The 21,796-nt window shown below is 36.2% G+C and overlaps 1 pseudogene; it reads right to left on the bottom strand.

The window, feature by feature from the left end:
• Positions 1 to 1,840: 1,840 nt before the first annotated feature.
• Positions 1,841 to 6,835, bottom strand: LOC149164450 (small ribosomal subunit protein eS7-like; annotated as a pseudogene).
• Positions 6,836 to 21,796: the final 14,961 nt, after the last annotated feature.

Here is a 21,796-nt window from a genome sequence, read left to right as displayed (position 1 = left end):
AACTACCTCAATTTGCGTGCTCGCTCCTGTCTCGAAATTCATGTAGTCCTTCTCCCCCCAACTCTAGCAAAAATTGAGTTTATATAAAAATCACCAGTAGAAATACCAATGTGAGCAGTTGGGCTCAATGGTTAAAAATGTGAATTGCTTGAGGAGGGGTTGGGGGATCAAATCTAGCCCCTCCTATATTTTTCATGATAACTGTTTAAAAAAAACCAACATACAACAATGGGGGGCCGCGTCCGCATTGGGCGGCCGACCCCCATACCCCACACACTCTTTAAGTGAGGGCGCATGTAATATTTGGCGGTTGCACGTAATATGGTTGGCACATATAATAATTTTGGTCTGTTTGTTATGGCAATGCCCGGTGGGCTGGCCCATGTGGCTGGGTGGGTTCAACTCCCACTGGCCTCACCATTATTAATACAACATGGTTGGTTGGGGTTGGTGGCCCCCACCGCCTTATTTTTATATTTTTTTTTGTTTATATAAAATAAACCACATATTTTTGGAAATTAAATTTTTGACTGTAGGAGTCAAATTAACGACCCCACAATTTCACCCAGAATCTAGCCAAAGTTGGCCAGAATTCGGTGGATGGGTTTAGTCGAATTTGTGGCCTCCTTACCCTTGCCTAGTGATCAAAAAGTCAACCCAACTTTGACTGCTTCTAACTTTCGCATCCGGGCTCGGATTGATGAATCATTCACACTACCACGATCAGGAAGACAAGATCTATGCTCTGGTCCTAGTCTGAGCATAATCCAAAAAATTTGATTTTTGAGTTTCCCTAAGTCCTCCTTGCTCGTTGTGTGTCTCTAAAGCCACCTGGATCAATCCTCCACACTGAGGAGCTTTTGGTCCTCCAAAAGTATGAACAATAAATTGCAACTTCTCTATACCCTGTTTGCATCACAAGCATCTTGAAAATGTCTCGCTTCCATCTCCTTCGCCTTTGTTCTTCAGAGCCTTAAGCGATGAACCGACCCTTGCTACTTCTACCACCTGTAGTACAGGATTAGAAAATCACATGCTTTGAATAACATGACCAAAATAAAGAGCCAAATGTCTCACACTTGCCACAAGTTTATAACACATACTCGGTGGTCAAGTTTACAACAAGATGGAGGTAATACTCTAGCTATGACAACAAGGCCAACTGATCATGATTGCTTCAAAAAGTGATGGAAAAATAGCATCATTGCCACACATGATTTACACTCATAAGGCCAAACACTATTGTTTTGACAAGTGACGAAAACATAACGTCACTTCCAGAGTTTAACATGCAACTCAAAATATGACTCAAAACATGACCAGACATCATTGTTGCTGACCAAGTGATGGAAACACATAATCACTTTTACATTTTAAAATGCAACAAATGATTTACAAAAGCATTGCCATGAAATGACAACATGTCTAAAACCATTTTTCACTCATCAATGTGAATGGGTTGCCTCCTTGAGGTGGTTTTGCTTGTTGAACAACTACTCTTCTTGGTTCACACACTGACGCTTTGTCTTTAAGGCATTGCTCTGGGTGGAGCCTCCAACAAGTGGCTCTCTGATGGCCATTTTTGTCACAATGATTGTAGTAGTATTTCTTCCTCCATACCTACTTAACCTATTTCTTTTCATGTTGTTGAGAGGGTCTTTCATGCCTCATGAGTGCTACCATTCTTTTTCAACACTTAGAAAAGGTATGGTTAGGTAAACCAAAAAAGGTGCATGTTTTTCGATGCCTTTGCCTTCGTTCATTATTAACAACATGATCATAATCAAAATGAACATTTGAAGATCGAAAGTGATTATACCTTCCTTTGTTGTTTCTGATGTCAGCATGCCGATGAGAGCATGCCGATGAGAGCTTGCCTCAGCTCTCTCCCTGCAATGGGAACTACCTTGGGATGATGAGGATGCTTTCCCATCATTCTCTTTCCTCGATGAAGTCTCGAACAACTCTGAAACCTTTGAGGACTCTCCCTTTGTTTATCTCGAGCCTGCAAATCGAGGTTCATGCATAACCCCCAAAGGTTGAGTGATTCCTTGGTTATTGGCACCAAGTTCTTTCTCCTCTTGCCTTGTCTTTGTAAGGAGCCACATATTTGTCCTTGTAATTGGGATCTCCAAATCTCCAACAAACATCATACTATGAGAAGATGAAATCGAAAGGAAATCAACATATTTTACCTTCTCTTTTGATTTGGAAAGAAGCGATGAGGGCTGCTCATTATCTATCGTTGGTGGTTCGCTAACAGTCTCAGCGCATTCCCCAACTTCTTTCCTAACATAACCAAGTCCTTTTTGAAGGGGTAATTCCTCCACTTTGATGGGATTGAAAATTCCTTGGCCATTGACGCCCAAGCCTTTTCCTTCATATCCCATTCTCTTTAGCAGTTTGGAGCCAATTCCTGTGGTATGATTTCTAAACACAGCGAAATCATCATTAGGAAACGTACATGAAGATGGAGAACTACTTTTTACCTCACATGAGTCACGCTGTACCTTTTCCAAGGCCTTGTCCTTTGCTTGCAACTGTCGTACCAAAATTTGTTTTTCCTCTTTCTCTTCATGTAGGCACATCTTCAATTCATCGTTCTTTGTTTGAAGATTATGTTTGTTTTGCTCCAGTTCATCCATGGCCTCTTCTGTAGTTTTCAACTGAAGCTGCAATTGCTCCTTTTCCTCTGTCTCTTTCTGTAGAGTTTCATACACGACTTCCACTCTCTTGGAAATTTTGACCATGGTCTCGTATGTTTCTCTTTCATTCTCTATTGCTGTAGGTTCCATTGTTCACACTGCAATTCACATACACATAAAGACTGCTCTGATACCACTTGATCCAGGTCCGAGTGTGAAGAAGGACCCTTCCAAGACCTTTTGCTTTCGTGATGTCTTAAAATTACTTTTTAAAAGAACATTGATGAATACATCTCCATGTGGAAAAGAAGAAGAACATAACAATCATCAGCACATGAGAACAAAAGCTGTTGATAACGGAGTTCGTCCAGGAAGGATTACGTCTCCGGGCCTCAGTGTCAAGATGGTGTAGGCCGCTATATTATGTGTTGTCAATAAAGATGATGTACACAAAGATGATATCTCAATCATACAAGGATGAATTCCCTCACGTAGGAGTGGCTCTAAAATATGTTCCACAGGTATAACTCTCAATCAAAAGCCTCCTATCAGTATGACACAAAAACAAGCATGGTGCACATCCTGCCAACATGGCACAAATGGGATGTCAAAGCAAAACACATGCATGATGACAACAAGAGTATCCCAACAACATACAACAAGGGATCTCGAAGCATAACATAAAGAGTTATGATAGAAGGTACATCACATATAAAGATTCTGCATCAAATCAAGCAAGGAATCATGAAAACATGTAAAAAACAAGATGTGGATCAAGATCAATCATGGATCTATACAACATAATGCAGAAAGAAGAATTACATGAACACATCATATACCTCACCACCAAGGGCCATCTGAAGCAAAGGTTTTCAAAGTGCCGAAGCTTGCTGAGACATCGATCTCACAGCATCGATCGCAAGAAGAAGACTGTTCACACATTAAGATGGACATCTACACTGGCACATATAAAAGTGACTGAAAGAAGAAATGGGAGGAATACAAATATGAATACACCATCAGATTTTTTGCATCAAGTAGTGCTAAAATGACTGTCCAAAATTCGAATTCTGAGAAGTTGAAAATTCGAAGCTGAAGGAATCTTTTAGATTCCCTCAGGGTTTCTCAAAGATTTTGTTTCAGTGATGACCTAAAAATCCACTGCTCAGTTGTGAAATCTGATTTCACCATTAGGATCCCTATGGAAAACCATGAAAAACAAGTAGAAACTTGACCATATCTGACAAAGTGAAATTTTACCTCCGTCAGAAAATTTCATGGCTCATGGTTTTGCTCCTTGTTTTCGCTGAAATAATTGTTCTGCGTGCATTCTAGAATTTAATGGAAGATAGAGAACTTAGATTTAAAAGTGGATAGTGCCATCGTGTTCGTGGCAACGAGAGGTGTAAATTCCATATAAAATTTATCAATTTTTGAGACGTTGAAAATTTTGCCCTCCTCAAAATTCATGGTTCCTGCATTAAAAAAATTATTAAACTGCCTTGATTTTCATGCCCTCTCTTGTCTCAAAATTCATACAGTACTTTTCCCCCAAGCTCCGAAAAAAACTGAGTCTATATAAAAATCGCCGGCAGAAATACTAATGTGAGCAGTTGGGCTCAATGGTTAAAAATGTGAATTAGTTGAGGAGGGGTGGGGGGATCAAATCCTGCCCCTCATATTTCTTTCAAGATAACTTAAAAAAAAAAAACAACATACAATAATGGGGGGTCGGGTCTGCATTGGGCGGCCTGCCCCCATACCCCGCACGCTATTTGAGGGGGCATGCACTATTTGGCAATTGCATGTAATATGGTTGGCGCATATAATAATTTTGGTCTGTTTGTTATGGGGCCGCCTGGTGGGCTGACCCACATGGTCAGGCAGGTTCTTCTCCTGCCAGCCTTACCATTGTTAATACAACATAGGTTGGTCAGGGGTGGTGGGGTTGGTGGCCCCCACCTCCTTATTTTTATTTTTCTTTGTTTATATAAAATAAATCACATTTTTTTGGAAATTCAATTTTTGACCGTAGGAGTCAAATTAACAAACCCAAAATTTCACCCAGAATCCGGCCAGAGTTGGCTAGAATCTGGTGGCTAGGTTCAGTTGAATTTGTGGCCTCCTTGAACCTGCCCAGAGATAAAACAGTCAACCCAACTTTGACTGCTTCTAACATTCTCATCTAGACTCAGATTGACGAACCATTCACACCACCATGATTAGGAAGACGAGATCTACTCTCTGGTCCTAGGCTGAGCATAATCTAAACATTTTGATTTTCGAGCTTCACTGAGTCCTCCTTGTTCGGTGTGTGTCTTTGGAGCCACCTAGATCACCTGATGTATATTTTGTGGTACAATGGGGGTGATTCTAGGAAAACACCACAACTTGGAGATTGGGATGTAACACAATAAACATCATAAAGGAGAATGGAAAATCAATGTGCGCTATGCTTTCACTATTGTCATGTTAATGATGCTTGAATTAAATTGGTTTTTTGCATGCCACATAACCAACATATCCTATAATCCTACACAAAGGCTCTCATGTGATGGCCTTATCTAGTGTATGAAGAGCCCTCCTTTCATAAACATGATCATAGCTATATGCACTCAACAATGGCCCAACCCAATAATTACCCTACATTAATGCTCCAAGAGATTCTAATCTCTTAGTAGCAATTGAAGAAAACTAATGCGATATATCCAATATGCACAAACAAAGGTTAATACAGATCCAAAAGGATCACTTTTCAATCAATATTCCATGTTTACACTATTTCAAACAAACTAAGCCATGTGCAAAGGAGGTCGCATCTCCAGATGATGATGTTGGTCACGGGTTTCGATCATAAATTAGGGTGTAGGTTCTAAGTGCAATATTAGGGACTAAAATGTGACTTGCAACCTCAGAGGTGTATATATAGTTTGGTTGCAATCACAATTGGTATTGGGGTCACAAATAGCAATGTGAATTATGAATAGGTCGCATTGAGAAAACGCAACTTGTTAAAAGGTCGCATTGTGAAACTGTGACTTATGGGAGGTCGCATTGTCAAACTCCAGTTTAGGTTGCACTTCTTAACTAGATGACAGAGGATTACAATTGTGATTTTGTGAGCTAATGCTCTAGACATAGTTTCTATTGCAGTTGCAGGCTACAACACTGGGTAGAAGCTGTGATTATACAAAATGTAATTTTTGACTAAGTCACATCTTGCCATCATTCGTCGCATTCTCTAGAGCACGTTGCATTTCCTAGATCGAGCTTCCCATAAAGTCTTATCCACCACGTCAACCTCTAACAAATTGGTGTAATCTACAAATAACTTAGACTTTCCATAGTTGTGTGGCATCACATCTATAATTGGTAAAAAAAATTGTTGTTTGCATTCTCGACATGCAACTCAACAACCAATTGGATTAACCTTGGTAACCCCCAATTTAGGAACATAATTAAAATGAAATCCTTTCCACCTATTTTTTTGTAAAATTCTTCGAAAGTATTCAACTTGTAATCTTCGTTATTACACTCCTTAGAGTCTAAATAAATATTCATTGCCTTGGAACCATCAAGGCAATATCTAATTCATTTTCTAACGATTTGTGCAGGATAAACAAGGTCTTCCAACATAGCCTTAGGAATTGTTGGCAATGAACAACTCTAAGGTCTAATAGTGGTTGAACCTTTGTTTGGTGTCCTCATTATTCTCCTTGTTGCAATCAAGACTAAATCCTTTCCATTGGAATTCTTTTATAGCTCTTGCATAAGCCTAACATTAATCTTGCAAGAAGCCTTTCTCAAGTGGTATGGCACATGAATGAAAACTACCTTATGGTTTCCAAAGATGTCATCTTGGCTAGTAGAGATGATAGAAAAATATTTCAATTTACTATTAAGCTCCTAATTATCACTCTCCAAATAAAATAAAGCCTAAGCCATGGACTCCCCTAATTATTATATAGTTTTCATGAGTATTAGTGACAGTGGTCATATTTTCAAAATGAAATGTTGCTACAATTATTATCTATAATGCATGTTTAGAGGGAAATAACCATTGCATGTATCCTATATTTTCGTTGACACCACATCAAAGCTTTAGCACAGATTATATATTCAATCTCCATGGCCCTCACCCTAAATGTGCAACAGTTACATGGGTGATATTTTGCAATCATATGTGCCATGTAACTAGTGCAACCATTCAGATGTATTCTCTTTCTATTTGATTGCATTTCTTTCACTATCTAAAGTTCATTAGTCTCATCCAACACTTTAGTTCTTGTGGGATCCCTTCATTTTAGGAACATTAGAGACCCCTTCATGACTTTGTATAATATGTGTTACATCATTCATCCTATCATTATTCCTCGATATGTTAATAAATGAGGCTTTGTAGCATAGAAACCTTGTGGATTTTGATAATTATTGATGACTCAAATAATTTAGCCTTGGTATTTCTATGAGGTTCCTTCATGCCTTTACAATCTCATCATGTTGATTACTATTTTTCTTTTAAACACTCACCAATTCATTTGTGACATAACACTTTTCTTTAACTGATGATGGATTTCAATACATAGATGTCAAAGTAATATGAACGTTTCCCTCAGTGAATGTCTCTTCGTAGTGAATTTGACATGAGCCATTTTGATTTCTCCCATTTGATGTATTATATGATTACATCTGTAGCACATTGAGGTTGAATTTTATAGTGTGCCATTCATGAACCACAAGACTTGATGGTATCTATTTGAGTGTGGCTTATACATATATGTGTTCCAACACATGGGCATGCATCCACCTTTAAGTGTGTCTTTCTTCGAGAAGCATGCACTATTCTTATTTAATTGAAGCTACAATTAATATGTATTTCAAGCAACTCCTTTTAAATTCTTAATTGAGAGTGTGTTGATAATGAATAACCAAGGAGCACGCTAGCCTTAATATGTATTATTTTGATAGGCCTCTTGTTGTTGGACTCCAATCACCATCCTAGAAGCACATTAAACATTGTATCTTTAACACTTTAGGTCCACTTTAGGATTTCTTTTTCCATGAAATTATACCATGCCTTAGAGGAAACGACAAGAAACTCATGTGGTTTCAATTCAAGGTATTGTCTATTTTAAATGTTGCATAGATTGGTGTGTATCCACCCCATATTTACCCTACTTCTTAAATTTGGGAGTCACTTCAAAATTTAGGCATCTCAATGAAAACATTAATTGTAGGTGAATTTAATATATTATGTGATTCCCAAGGCGGTGATGTATTTATAGATAAAGTTCTTTGCAAACCTTGTGAGATTGTACCATCGAGGTTGCAATTAGGTTAAACATGACTAGGACTTTCGCTATGACAATTTAGGGTTTCAAGTGTACTTGAGCCAACCAAAATCTTATAAAACCTAATGAATTTGGGAGGATGAGGAGCAAGGAAGAGTGAATTTATCATCATACAATACTCCCTTAAAGCCTAATGCAAAAGTATAACATGAATCATGTAAATGTTCACATTAGTAGATTTTGATGACAATTGGGTCATTAGGAAATTGGGTAATTCCAAACATGATCGTAACATGTTATGACCTTAAGCAAGTAGAGGGGGTCCCAAAATTTTGGATATGCCCAAATTTTTTCGGTGGTGCTATAGTAGATACAACATTATGATTTCAGTTTCTTGAAAAAAACAGGTTGAGGGAAATAGTCTAAGCATGAGTTGCATAATTCATTTAATCATTCTTCTCCAAATAGAAGAAACCACATGTGTGAAGGGAAACAGATATAAATTCTTTCAACTCCATTGGAATTTCTAGGCTTAGTATGTCATTAATGAAAATGATAACACTCGTTTTATAGAAATTCAATAATATATTAATATGTATTGAAACATTTTAATATTCAAAATCATTAATCAAGGCTTACGTTGCATGCAATACTTATTCAAATATAAAATCAACTTGTAATGTCAAGAACATAAACTATTACTTAAATGTAATGATTCTATTTATAAAAACTAGCTTCATCTAACATTCATTTAAATCATTAAAATACAATGAAACATTTTTATACTCAGAAAATTTCATCAAAACTAAGCTAAATGCAGCACTTGCTTTTGCATACAACACGTTAAATCCAACACTTGTATTTGCATACAATGATATTGATAATATAACAAAGAGAATTTTATGGTTCTTGGTTGTTAATGGATGAGAGTTCTTGCTAATACCCATCTAAAGTAAATGAAACGATCACACATTATCTTTATAGAATTCACTTGTAACATGTTAAGGGAACTTTTATTCATCTAATTTTAGGATTCTATTATCAAAGCCACTAGGTATAAAGGTAACACGAGTTATATGTTGTGGAAATTAGGATAAATTGATTGATCCATTCATTTACAACATGTAATGCATGAAGTTCTTGAATAGCTTACATCCATTATTATTATTATCATTCGTTGATCGCATAATTTAGATTCAGAAATTATATGGGCCTAAATTATTAGTTATCTTTGATCCCACAACAATAAAATATCTATTCAAGTGCAAAGTAAGAAGAAAACTATAATATTAAATATAATGACTAATGTGAGAATAAAGATACAGAATTACCTTTTTCCTTCTATAAAACATTTTCAATAAAAGGATTCCATTATAAAGGAAGGCATTCTAAAAGGTATGTTTTGCTAAGAGGAAGCCCTAAGCCCATTACCCCACCATTCCAAACTATGTCATACTTACACTATTTAGTTGCATATCCACCTTTCAAATCATTTTCCTCAATTATAGCATGCTTCCATGGTCACAAAACTAAAAGAACAACCCACAAGCATCTTAATCATGGAAGCTAAAACCAACTTGTCTTTTGCAAAAGGTCCTTTCGTCTCCTTTGTCCTCTTCTCATAGAGAGAATGGAAACATAATTCTCACATAACCTAGTGTATTCTTCGTTGCTTGTAATGACTTCTGAGCCAGACATGTTAAGAAACCAAGAACAATGTAACCTAACACTTAATACCTTTTCTTGATAATAAATTAAAATTAGATGTCTTCTTATTTCTTCTTTATGTCTTCTTCATCAGGAAATTATATAATTATTCAATCATTTAATAAAATATAGATCACAATGAGATAGGAAAGAACAAAAATTAGGCCAGTGGCTAGGGAAAAACCCCCAAGGAGAAAACCCAACAGCCCGTCCCCTATTGAATCATATGAAAATGAGATATCCAAACCAAGGAACCAAACTGACATCAATATAATAATTCAAAACCTCCTTCAAATCACCTCTAAAAACTCAAATTCAATGTTGGTCAAACCGCTTCAAATCTAGTGAAAATTTACAATTTTAGGTCTGTAACTACTGTTGAGTTTCAACCTATAATCATCTCAAAAAAATTTGGCTCCTTCCATAGAAAAATAGTCCTCTCACACATGCAAAATGTAGTAGTCAAAGATCCGATCATCACGAGAATATCCCTTTTGGTTTTAGCTTATCTTCTCTCTCATTTGTCTTGGATTTTTCTTATCCTTCAGTACACTTAGGTATGCTTCTTGGGTGAATATTGAAAGGTCTAGAAAATAGATTGAACTTCTCTCTACTATATAGTTTTTAGGAGGGTTGAATAGATGCCACTTAGAGGGCTAAGATGACTTGTCCAAGTAAGGCCAACTTGGTCATTTTGCGGACTTATGAGTCATACTAAGAAAACATATTCTTTTTCTTTTAAATTTCTAAATGGGACATGACATAAATAAGCTTTATTTTGAATCAAATTACATTCTTTATGAATCTAGGATGAAGAACATGTTTGGTAAATTATAATAAATACGTCAATGATAAAAATATATTATGAAGATTGAACCTAGTTACAATGTCAACACTCGTTCTTCACTAGGGAGGCATTTGTAATGACTCTTCAAGATATTATCAACTTGGAATATTCCTATAAGAAAGGATCCAGATTGATAAGCATCATGGATGATAACATCAATATAATTAGCATTATAAAATTACCAAGGCCTTGAGAAGTGAGCTCTATATCTCCACAATATCAAAGCATAATGTTGGGAGGAATTCAATAGAACAACACATATATGCCTCTCTGAGGCACATACTCCACCTAGGTTCACTAGAGTATGTCCTCCATAGGACCATTTCCTACTTGTCATAAGAAAATTTGAGCCCGCTGAACCATTATTAAATCGGGTCAATAAAAATGACTTAGAGTGTTATTCCTAATTAGTCATAATACATGACACAATAATGTCAATATTTGATGGTTATCCAATATAACATTCTTGCTATCCTGGCCTATGTATTTGATGCAGGGTGTTAGTTGAAAATATGTGTCCATCCTCGCTCCCTCTCAACATGGGAGGAGTTATCCACAAGAGAAAACCTGTTTCAGAAGTAATCAAGATTGCTTACAGAAGCTACTTACTCATCCATGATATTTTTTGTAGCTTTCTCTGCGGTCATCAACACTGTATCTCAAATAATGATGTGATTTAACCTTCCATTAAAAACCATGTTCTTTGACAATACTCTACAATCTTGATACTAATTTGATCATCACAAATAATTATGGTCAAATCCAACATTCCTTGAAATAGTTCATTAAACATTTTATGAAGCCAGTTTGATTCATAGCTAACTCCACATATCATCATATATATATTTTTTTTTGTAGTGATCACTACAAAAATATCCTAGTTTATGTTCTTATAAGAAGCCATACGAGATCCTAAGTAGAAACAATCACCAATAGTACTTTTTACTCACCATCCTCGTTGTCAGTCCAATCAATGTACACTTGAATTAAAGTATCAATGAATCAATCAACTATCAGTATAATCATGGATCAATAATATCAAGAATCCCCAACTTTTGTTAATAGATATTTTCATAGGTCTATAATCCATCTTTCTAAACATCTAAAGGATATTGATGATATTCTTGTTGGAAATAATATTGGAGGGGGGGTGAATCATCATTATTAAATCAATAACTTTCTCATTTCCATAACCAGGTTTATATATGGTACTTCAGTGAAGGGAACATGCGTGTGCACACAACTATTCTTAAGGCAACCGACATATATCCAGTGAGATTATGATTAATTTAATTCATCATATGTTGATCTTTAATCAGTGCATCAGTAACTTATTAAGCATTAAAAAATAACCATGTGCAGTAATAACATAATAAAACATCACACATAAGCAACACACATGAACACCAAGATTTAAGGTGGAAACCTAATGTGGGTAAAAACCACTTGCTGTTGTCCTCTCTGTCTACTTTTAAGAATAAGAAAATCTGTTTACAATATTGTACTAGTGCAGACTCATACCAGTACATAGGAACCCACTTGCAGAAGGCTACAACCTTCTCTCATTCTCCAGCGTCTTCCGGAAGGGAGCTACAACCCCCTAGTTCTTATACTAGCTGATATATTTACTAGTACGTAGGCTTCAACCTACAGAAGGCTACAACCTTCACTCGTTCTATAACTGCTACTGGAAGGGAGATCCATCCCCCTAATCAAATCACCAGCCACTACTAGCAGGAAGCTTCAACTTCCTCACTAAACGCTCCAAGCCTCAGTATCCTCCAGGGACCACGATTCATAAATTTTCACACTAGATATTCCTGGTAAACAACAATACACATGAAGGCCTCATTTCATCAAATTTTCATACTGGACCCATTAGTAACATTGAAGCTCATAATCAATCACCACTACAATACAACCATCAAATACATCTGCATTAGCCAATCACTAAAACCCAATCAATATCTGATATAACTGAAACCCAATCATCAAACTCTGATATAACTCAAACAATCAATCACTGAAACTCAATCAATCTATAATATGACTGAAACCCAATCATCAATCTCTAATATATCTGAAGCAATTAATCATTGAAACCTCTGAACCTCTGAAACAACTAAATCAAACAATCGTTGAACCTCTAACACAATTGAATCAACCATTCATTAAAAATTAATCAAATTCAACCAATCAACTAGGACAGATAGATCACTGTAACCAGTACACAGATATGAACCCAGAAAGCTGCATCAACAGTCAGAACTAACTGTAACCTCAAAATATATGTGTCAGAATGTATATGGTCCTTTAATGAAGAAAATTTGTGTGTATACGCTACTTCCTGTTTCCCAACTTGTGTATACCTCTAAAGATACTGAATCATAAAACCTTTGAACCACAAACTATACCAATCAGTGACATTCTGAAGATCTACTATCATATTACAAAGTTCTAAACATATAGCATCAACCAACATTCAGTTAATCTGAACAATTAGATCACTGACACCGAAACACTATGCTGAACCTAGAAACCTACATCATCATTCAGAACTAGTTGTAACCTCAAAAACCATGCATCAGAGTTTATACGCTAGTTGGCTGAACCCAAACTACGTGTATATGATACTTATGTTAATCAAACCTATGTATACCTTCAAAATTATTGCAAACATAAACTTTTGAATCAAGTTTGTACCAACCAACAATATACTAAGTATCTACTATCAACTTATAGAGCTTTACATAGGCAGTGACAGAGATCACTTCTTCTCACTTATAAAATCAATCAATCAAATACCAGCCTCCTTATGCATTCAGTTTTACATTTATATCTAAGAATACTTCATTAATAGACAACACTAAAACAACAGAATTTGATCAAATAGATCAGTCAGATCTAAAAAAGAAGCTTTTCTTTTGCATACGCTACTTGGAAGTGCCGAACCAACGTGTATACACACCTTCACCAAAGTGAACTAGCATATAAATATGCAAATACTTACTTATAACTTCGTTACAATTATCGACTTTAGACATACCCAAATCTTTACATATAAAGGATAAACCATGTGTTAATAACCAGATCTCATCCATCATCAAACACTTAGGTGCGTATTTAGTCTAGATCAGGCAAAGCATCAGAAACCCATAACCTGCATATTTGATCTAACACATCATAAGATATTCGATACTTGCACACGGTGGCCTAATGATCTTCTCCTCCTTATATAGTTAGATCCTTTATTAATACCTTGGACCAAAACCACTTAGGACCAATACCTTGGACCAAATACCTAGGGTCAATACCCTAGACCAAATACCTTGGACCAAAGTGCCATGGACCAAATACCTCGGACCAAAACCTTGGTTTTCCAACATGTACGCACCTCTCCCTCTGTGGGAGTCTATGTATACATATACGCTCTTTTTTTTCTGTGGACTAGCGTGTATACGTTGTTTTGACTAAGTGGACCTACGTATACTTCTTAAACTGCTTTACATCAACCTTTTCCTTTACCTTCTTTATTCTGATCAGTAGACCTTAGTTCCATCTTCCTATTCTTCTATACCAGTGCCCTGTTACCTCTGAATAGACCTGTTACATTGTAATTTTCCATATTACTTCTGAAATGATTCCTTTGAACTACCCTGCATTTTGTCACATCTGCAAACACAACTGCCATGCATTTTGTCACATCTGATATCTCTCCTGTAGATTCATCTAGTTACGTAGATTCATCTAGTTACCATATACAAGTGAGTTGTTCTGTTACAAGTTGGTTGCCATCAAGTACAACAAATGTATCATAATGCCAACAATATTCCCTTTTGGACTTGATGGCAACCATGTTGGTGTTGATTACTGCAAGTTGTAGAACCTATTAGTGATAACAAGCAACACCAAAATACTTTCCCTCTTTGACATCAAGGGCAAAGGGTAGACCAAGATACTCTCCTCCTTTGATATTAAAGGTAAAGGGCTGACAAAAATGAAGACTTTCATATCTGAACAATTGTATATGAACATTGATCATGCTCCCCCTAGGCACATGTTGAATTCTTTGATTAAACTCCCCCTTTGTACATGCTAAGATGCACTATACCATCCATTCTCCCCCTGAGCACATGCAGAGTCTGCAAATATATTTTATAAAAAAATAAAACAACTCTATAACTCAACTATGTGAGTGGGGATATACCAAATGTTTATACATGACTGAAATATAGCAATTATTACATCATCATTCCCATGCATAGTGGGTTTATAAATTAGATTATATGACCAAAAGGACTCATTAAAAGACTATGACAAACAAAGACATATTATTACATCATTGGACTTTATATGAATGTTTCATCGAGTGATATACATGACCTTTATAAAAAAGACCAAAGTTCTAAACAAGACAATGATGGTCTTCAGAAACTATCATACAGCATATATGATTTGCACCATAAGCATCTGTCAACAACATCTTGACCTGCAACCTGTATGTTTCCATCATTAGTTCTGAAGATATGACAAAGTAAATATCATCAACCTGTGACAAAGTATGCCATATATAAATATCAACTCATCCTCTTGATCTCATCAATATCAACCTACTTTTTTTCCTCAGTAGAAAGAGCCTTATCATAACCTTCCATGAATCATCTAAGAATATGTCATATCTCCAAGAAGTGACAAAAAATCATTCAGATCATATCGTATGAACGTGAAAACACCATAGTCATCATCTATGATCATATGTTCATTATCATCAAGAACTACATGATCTTTCCGCAAGTACCCTCAGTATATAAACCATGTATCATCACTAGGGAACATCCCCCATCTGATAAGCATTAACCATGCTAATCAACACATGTGAGTATCAAAACTATCATCATAAAGTAAGAAGGCATCATCATTATGTGATTAGGTAAGCTATGTCTCCGAATATCCATGTCTTCAAATAGCTATGTCTTAATGAGACCTGTAATAACACCTGTCTCTTGGCCAACCAACAATATTTATCAATGTGCAACTTAAGTAATCATCCATATATCCAGCATAATGTGTATCCATCAAAGAGATATATCTAGAAAACCATGAGCTCATAGTCATTTGTCAAGCTTTCTTGATACAGAAAACAATCCTCAACCATGTGAGAGCCAAGAACTGTAGGAATCTTGCATCATAACTGCACCATATGAATTTTATGCATCATTGAAGGCATGATGACAACAAAATAAAAGAAATGAGTGACTCATCATCAAATAATGAAGTTGTGTACTCAGGCTTTGTACTTCTCCTTGTTGTTATGAAGATCACCATGTATATGTGTTGTAAGTATCATCAAAAGGTCATCTAATATCATCCATAAATCTGATCTGAATAACAACTATGTATCCCCAAGCAATACAAGTATCATCCGAGACTTTATCATAGCCAACTCATAACTGCAACATAGTATGATGTATCATTTAAACACTTCAAAAACATAAGTATGAAAGACTTATCAACATAATTCCAACAATGCATTATTAGAAGCATAGCATATTCTCCCCCTGAACATGTGCCAACTATTTACTGTCAGATCTGATCATTACATATATCGGTAAGGATCATCAAGGCATGATCATCAACTAGTCATATATCAAGTCATCAACAACTTATGAGGGTAAAAATCACTTCTACATATCATCAACAGACTATAATCATAATCAATTAGAACAAAAAATATAATTGATAGTTGATTGAACCTATCAGACCCCTTTTCCTAAGTCCGTCCCACAACTTCTTCATCAAAAGAACATATATGCGACTGTGCAGCTTTAAATTAGCATATATATGTGACTTGTCTTCATGATAACTGCGTATGAGAATTAGAACACTGAAATTTCATACTCTCAGCTTCTCTCGAGTCTATTCTGTCTATATACTGAGCTATGGTGCATATTTCTGGTTGAACTTCCTTCTTCTTCCATACCTTGAAGTGTGATGATGTTTGCTCGTTTTGGTATGTTGGCAAAATTTTTCTCCTGCATGATTTTGCTATATGCCCAGACTTGTTGCAATCATAACATCTTATATATTTCATATTCCCTCTATAGCAGTTAATGGCTTTGTGACCAAACATATTGCAGGAAAAACAATATCCTTTAAAGTAACTAGAAGTTGATGATCTTTTTGTGTGACGATTATTAGCTTGAATCATTCTACTTCTGCATCTGGCTGCAACATGTCCAAAATTATGACATATAAAACATTCAACATTGTTCATTAGAGGAAAGAAATGATTATCACTTCCATAGTTAGGAGTAAATGCTTTTATTTGAAGACTTTCTTTCCTCGTTGTTGATGAGGTGGACCTCTTATCTATTTGTTGAGCATTTGAGATTTTCCACTAGATTTCTTTGATTCAGTTTGTGAGCGAGATTCACCTTTAATAGTTTCATGAAATACAAGACCAAATTTGATGGTAGGAGAACTTTGATTACTAAAAATATCATCCAAATTCTTAGTACTATCTTGAAATCGTAAAAGTTTATCCTTTTCTTCTAATTTACCTTTTAGGATATTTACCTCAACTTGATATTCCTCTTCCTTTTCAAGATACTGCTTCTTCATGATTTCTTTAGCTTTTCTTCCTTCTTCCACTTGTTCCCTTAATTTGAAAAATTCATTTTCATGTTCTTCAAATGCTTGGAGTAGTTATTCATTCTGCTTAGTTGAATTTTTGAGATCTTCTTTAGAGAAACGAACACATCTTCAAGACCTTCACAGTAGCTAGTTTTTTCTATAAGTTCCTTGGTTGTTGTGTTATTTTCATTCAATTCATTTCTATATGATGTCACTTCATCCTTCAGCCTTTGACTTTGATCTACCTTTTCTTTGAACTGCTTCTTTATTTTGTTTTTTCCTCCAACTGGGCTTTTAACATTGTAACTTCTTCTTGGTAGGCACATTCCCTTTTATCAATTAGATCTTTTTGATCTCTAATTGTGTTTGTGAGCCTTTTAAATTCTACCTCTATTTGATTTCTTTATCTTTCACCCATAAGAGAAAATTCAGTTGCTTCGTTGTCACTTTCATTGTCTTAAAATGAACAAAGAAATGTATCACCAGAGGAAAAAAAATTCATAGCTGATACTTCTTTTGCTTGTTCATCTTTATTTTGAGGTGATTATGAATCTAAAGAGTTGCTTCCACATAATCCCCAATCCTCTCTCCCACTGTCATAGTTCCTTTGATATGCCTTCTTCTTTTGACGTGCTTTGTTCCTTAGCTTCTTTCCCATTGTTTCTACGTATCTCCTTCAAGCGATCAAGCTTCTCCCAAAGGACTTGCTATGATACCAATTGTTGGAAATAATACTAAGAGGGGGGGGGTGAATCAGTATTATTAAATAAATAACTTTTTCATTTCCATAATTAGATTTATATATGCTACTTCATTGAAGGGAACTCGCGTGTGCATACAACTATTCTTAAGGTGACCAACATATATCCAGTGAACTTATGATTCAGTTAATTCATCATATGTTGATCTTTAATCAGTGCATCAGTTCTTTATTAAAAATTAAACAATAACCATGTGCAGTAATAATAGAATAAACCATCACACTTAAGAAACACAGATGAATACCAAGATTTAAGGTGGAAACACAATGTGGGTGAAAACCACCTGCTACTATCATCTCTGTCTTCCTTTAATAATAAGAATATCTATTTTACAATCTTGTACTAGTGTAGACTCATACCAGTATGTAGGCACCCACCTGCAGAAGGCTACAACCTTCTCTCGTTCTCTAGCTTCTTCTTGAAGGGAGCTACAACCCCCTAGTTCTTGTACTAGCTGAGATATTTACTAGTACATAGCCTCCAACCTATAGAAGGCTACAACCTTCACTCGTTCTCCAGATGCTACTAGAAGGGACCTCCAACCCCCTAATCAAATCACCAGCCACTACTGGAAAGAAGCTTCTACTTCCTCACTGAAGGCTCCAACCCTCAATATCCTCCACGGACCATGATTCATGAATTTTCACATTAGATACTCCTGGTACACAACAATACACATGAAGGCCTCGTTTCATCAAATTTTCATACTGGACCCATTAGTAACATTAAAGCTCATAATCAATCACCACTGCAATACAACCATCAAATACATCTGCATCAACCAATCACTGAAACCTAATCAATCTCTAATATAACTGAAACAATCAATCACTGAAACTCAATGAATCTCTGATATAACTAAAACAATCAATCACTAAAATCTCTGAACCTCTGACACAACTAAGTCAAACAATCACTGAACCTCTAACACAGCTGAATCAACCATTCATTCAAACTGAATCAAATTCAACCAATCAATTGGAATAGACAGATCACTGTAACCAGTACACAGATCTGAACACAGAACACTACATCAACAACCAGAACTAACTGTAACCTCAAAAGACATGTGTCAGAATGTATACGCTCCTTTAATGAAGTAAACCTGCATGTATACGCTACTTTCATTTTCCCAACCTGTGTATACCTCTAAACATACTGAATCATAAAACCTCTAAACCACAAAATATACCAATCATTGACATTCTGAAGATCTATTGTCATATTACAGAGTTCTAAAGAGATAGCATCAACCAACTGCATCAACCAACATTCAGTTAATTTGAACAATGAGATCACTAACACCAAAGCACTGTGCTAAACCTAGAAACCTGTATCATCATTTAGAACTAGTTGTAACCTCAAAAACCACACATCAGAGTGTATATGCTACTTAGCTGAACCCAAACTGCGTGTATATGCTACTTCCATTAATCAAACCTGCGTATGCCTTCAAAACTACTACAAACATAAGCTTTTGAATCAAGTATGTACCAACCAACAATATACTGAATACCTACAGTTAACTTATAGAGATCTACATAGATAGCAACAGAGATCACTTCTTCTCACTTATACAATCAATCAATCAAATACCAGCCTCCTTATGGATTAAGTTTTACATTTAGATCTAAGAAGACTTCATTGACAGACAACTGTAGAAAAACATAATTTGACCAAATAGATCAATCAGATCTGAAAAAGAATATTTCCTTTTGGATACGCTACTTTGAAGAACCGAACGAGTGTGTATACGCACCTTCATGAAAATGAACTAGCATATAGATCTGCAAATACTTACTTATAACTTCGTTGCAGTTCCTAACTTTAGACATACCCACATCATTACATATGAAGGATAAACCATGTGTTAGAAATCATATCTACCTCATCCATTCTCAGATCACATAATCATAAGTTGTTATGATCCTGATCCATCATTAAATTTCATCCATCATCAAACGCTCAGGTGCATATTTAATCTAGATCAAGCAAAGCATCAAAAATGCATAACCTGCATATTTGATCTAACACTTCATAAGATATTCAATACTTGCACACGTTGGCCTAATGATCTTATCCTCCTTATATAGTTAGATTCTTTGTCAATACCGTGGACCAAAACCACTTAGGACCAATACCTTGGACCAAATGCCAAGGTTCAATGCCTCGAACCACATATGTTGGACCAAAATGCCTTGGACCAAAATGCCTTGGACCAAATACCTTGGACCAAAACCTTGGCTTTCCAACATGTATGCACTTTTGGGAGTGCGTGTATACATAGGCTCTTTTTGTTCTGTGGACTAGTGTATGTTATAGACATTTTTGTGCCTTACAGCTCTAAGCATGAAATGTCCATAAACCAAGGGATCCTAAGTCCCTAAAAGTGTTGTTCCAGCTCCTAAAGAAACAAGGTCAACAAATTACAACGTCTCCCAGAAGTTCTCCACCAGAAACTGCTCAGAACTAGTCAAATCAGGATCATTTCAGCTGCTCCACTAGCTAGCTGCGTTGCAAAGCAGCAAAATACACTAGCTAGGTGCGTTGCAACACACCTAAATGCACTACCAGGGTGTGTTGAGCGGGAAATGACAAGTGGCAGAGTCATTCCATGAGGTGGAGAGACAATGGAAGCTTCTAGAATCTTCCCCAATGACACTTGCCTCACTGAATTCGACCAGTGATGAGTAAGAGGCTCTCAGTCTCCAAGTGGAAGCAAGAACTGACAGAGAGAAGCCACTAATAAATTCATGAGCTGACCCATCCTCTTTGCATACATCTATATGGATCCCTCACCAAGAGATCCAGAGGCTGGAATTTTGTACATTGCAGAGAATTGTTGTTGGTTTTGAGATAGATATCAGAGTATTGGGTGATTTATGCTTTGTTGGAGGTGAAGAGGGGATTCTATGCTGGGAGGTTCATGCTGGATCAGGAATCATCGGTTGTAACTCCTCCTGGATCTTCTTGTTTTATCAATAAAACTATTTGAGTTTCTCCTACATGCTTGTATATCATTGATGTTGTTTACACTTGTATGTTTAGCTTAAATCTGATCCTAAGCTATTTATGAATATAAATCCATGTCTTTGTGTAGTTTCCTTCTTTTGTGATCTTACAGGAACTTGGTGAAGCTGGGCAAGTAAGGGAGCAGGTAGCTGGAAGCTGTCAAAGAGGAGAGAGATTGGATCAAAGGACTAGCGCAAGACACAGGTTGGTTCATCCTATTCCTCTTTGTTTATAGTTCATAAAGGAGAATATGAAAGTAGTTTCCCTGTTTGTTTCTGAGGTCACTGTCACACCTCAGTGGGATAGGGTCGATCTGAATAGACACTTTTCCCGTTAACAGTGTGTATATGTTGTCTTGACGAAGTGGACCTTCATATACTTCTTAAACTGACTTGCATCGACATTTTCCTTTACTTTATTTATTCTGATTAGTAGACCTTAGCTCCATCTTCCTGTTCTTGTATACCAGTGCCATGTTACCTCTAAATAGACCTATGACACTGTAATTTTCCATATTACTTCTGAAATGATTGCGTTGAAATTCCATGCATTTTGTCACATCTATAAACACTACTTCCATGCATTCTATCACATCTGATATCTCTCCTGTAGATTCATCTAGTTACCATATACAAGTGAGTTGTTCTGCTCCAAGTGGGTTGCCATCAAGTACAACACATGTATCATAATGCCAACAATATCCTCCTTTGGACTTGATGGAACCATGTTGGTGCTGATTACTGTAAGTTGTAGAACCTGTTAGAGATAACAAGAAACACCAAAATACTCTCCCCCTTGACATCAAGGGAAAAGGGTGGACCAAGATACACTCCCCCTTTGATATCAAGGTAAAGCGCTGACCAAAATGAATACTTTCATATCTGAATAGCTGAATATGAA

The sequence above is a fragment of the Pinus tabuliformis genome, chromosome 5_1 (assembly GCF_031772625.1).
Source record: "Pinus tabuliformis cultivar Carrire ecotype Pingquan chromosome 5_1, CPIR1, whole genome shotgun sequence".
NCBI lineage: Eukaryota > Viridiplantae > Streptophyta > Pinopsida > Pinales > Pinaceae > Pinus > Pinus tabuliformis.
The sequence above is the reverse complement of the archived record's forward strand: the minus strand, read 5'-3'. Positions and strand labels throughout refer to the sequence as shown.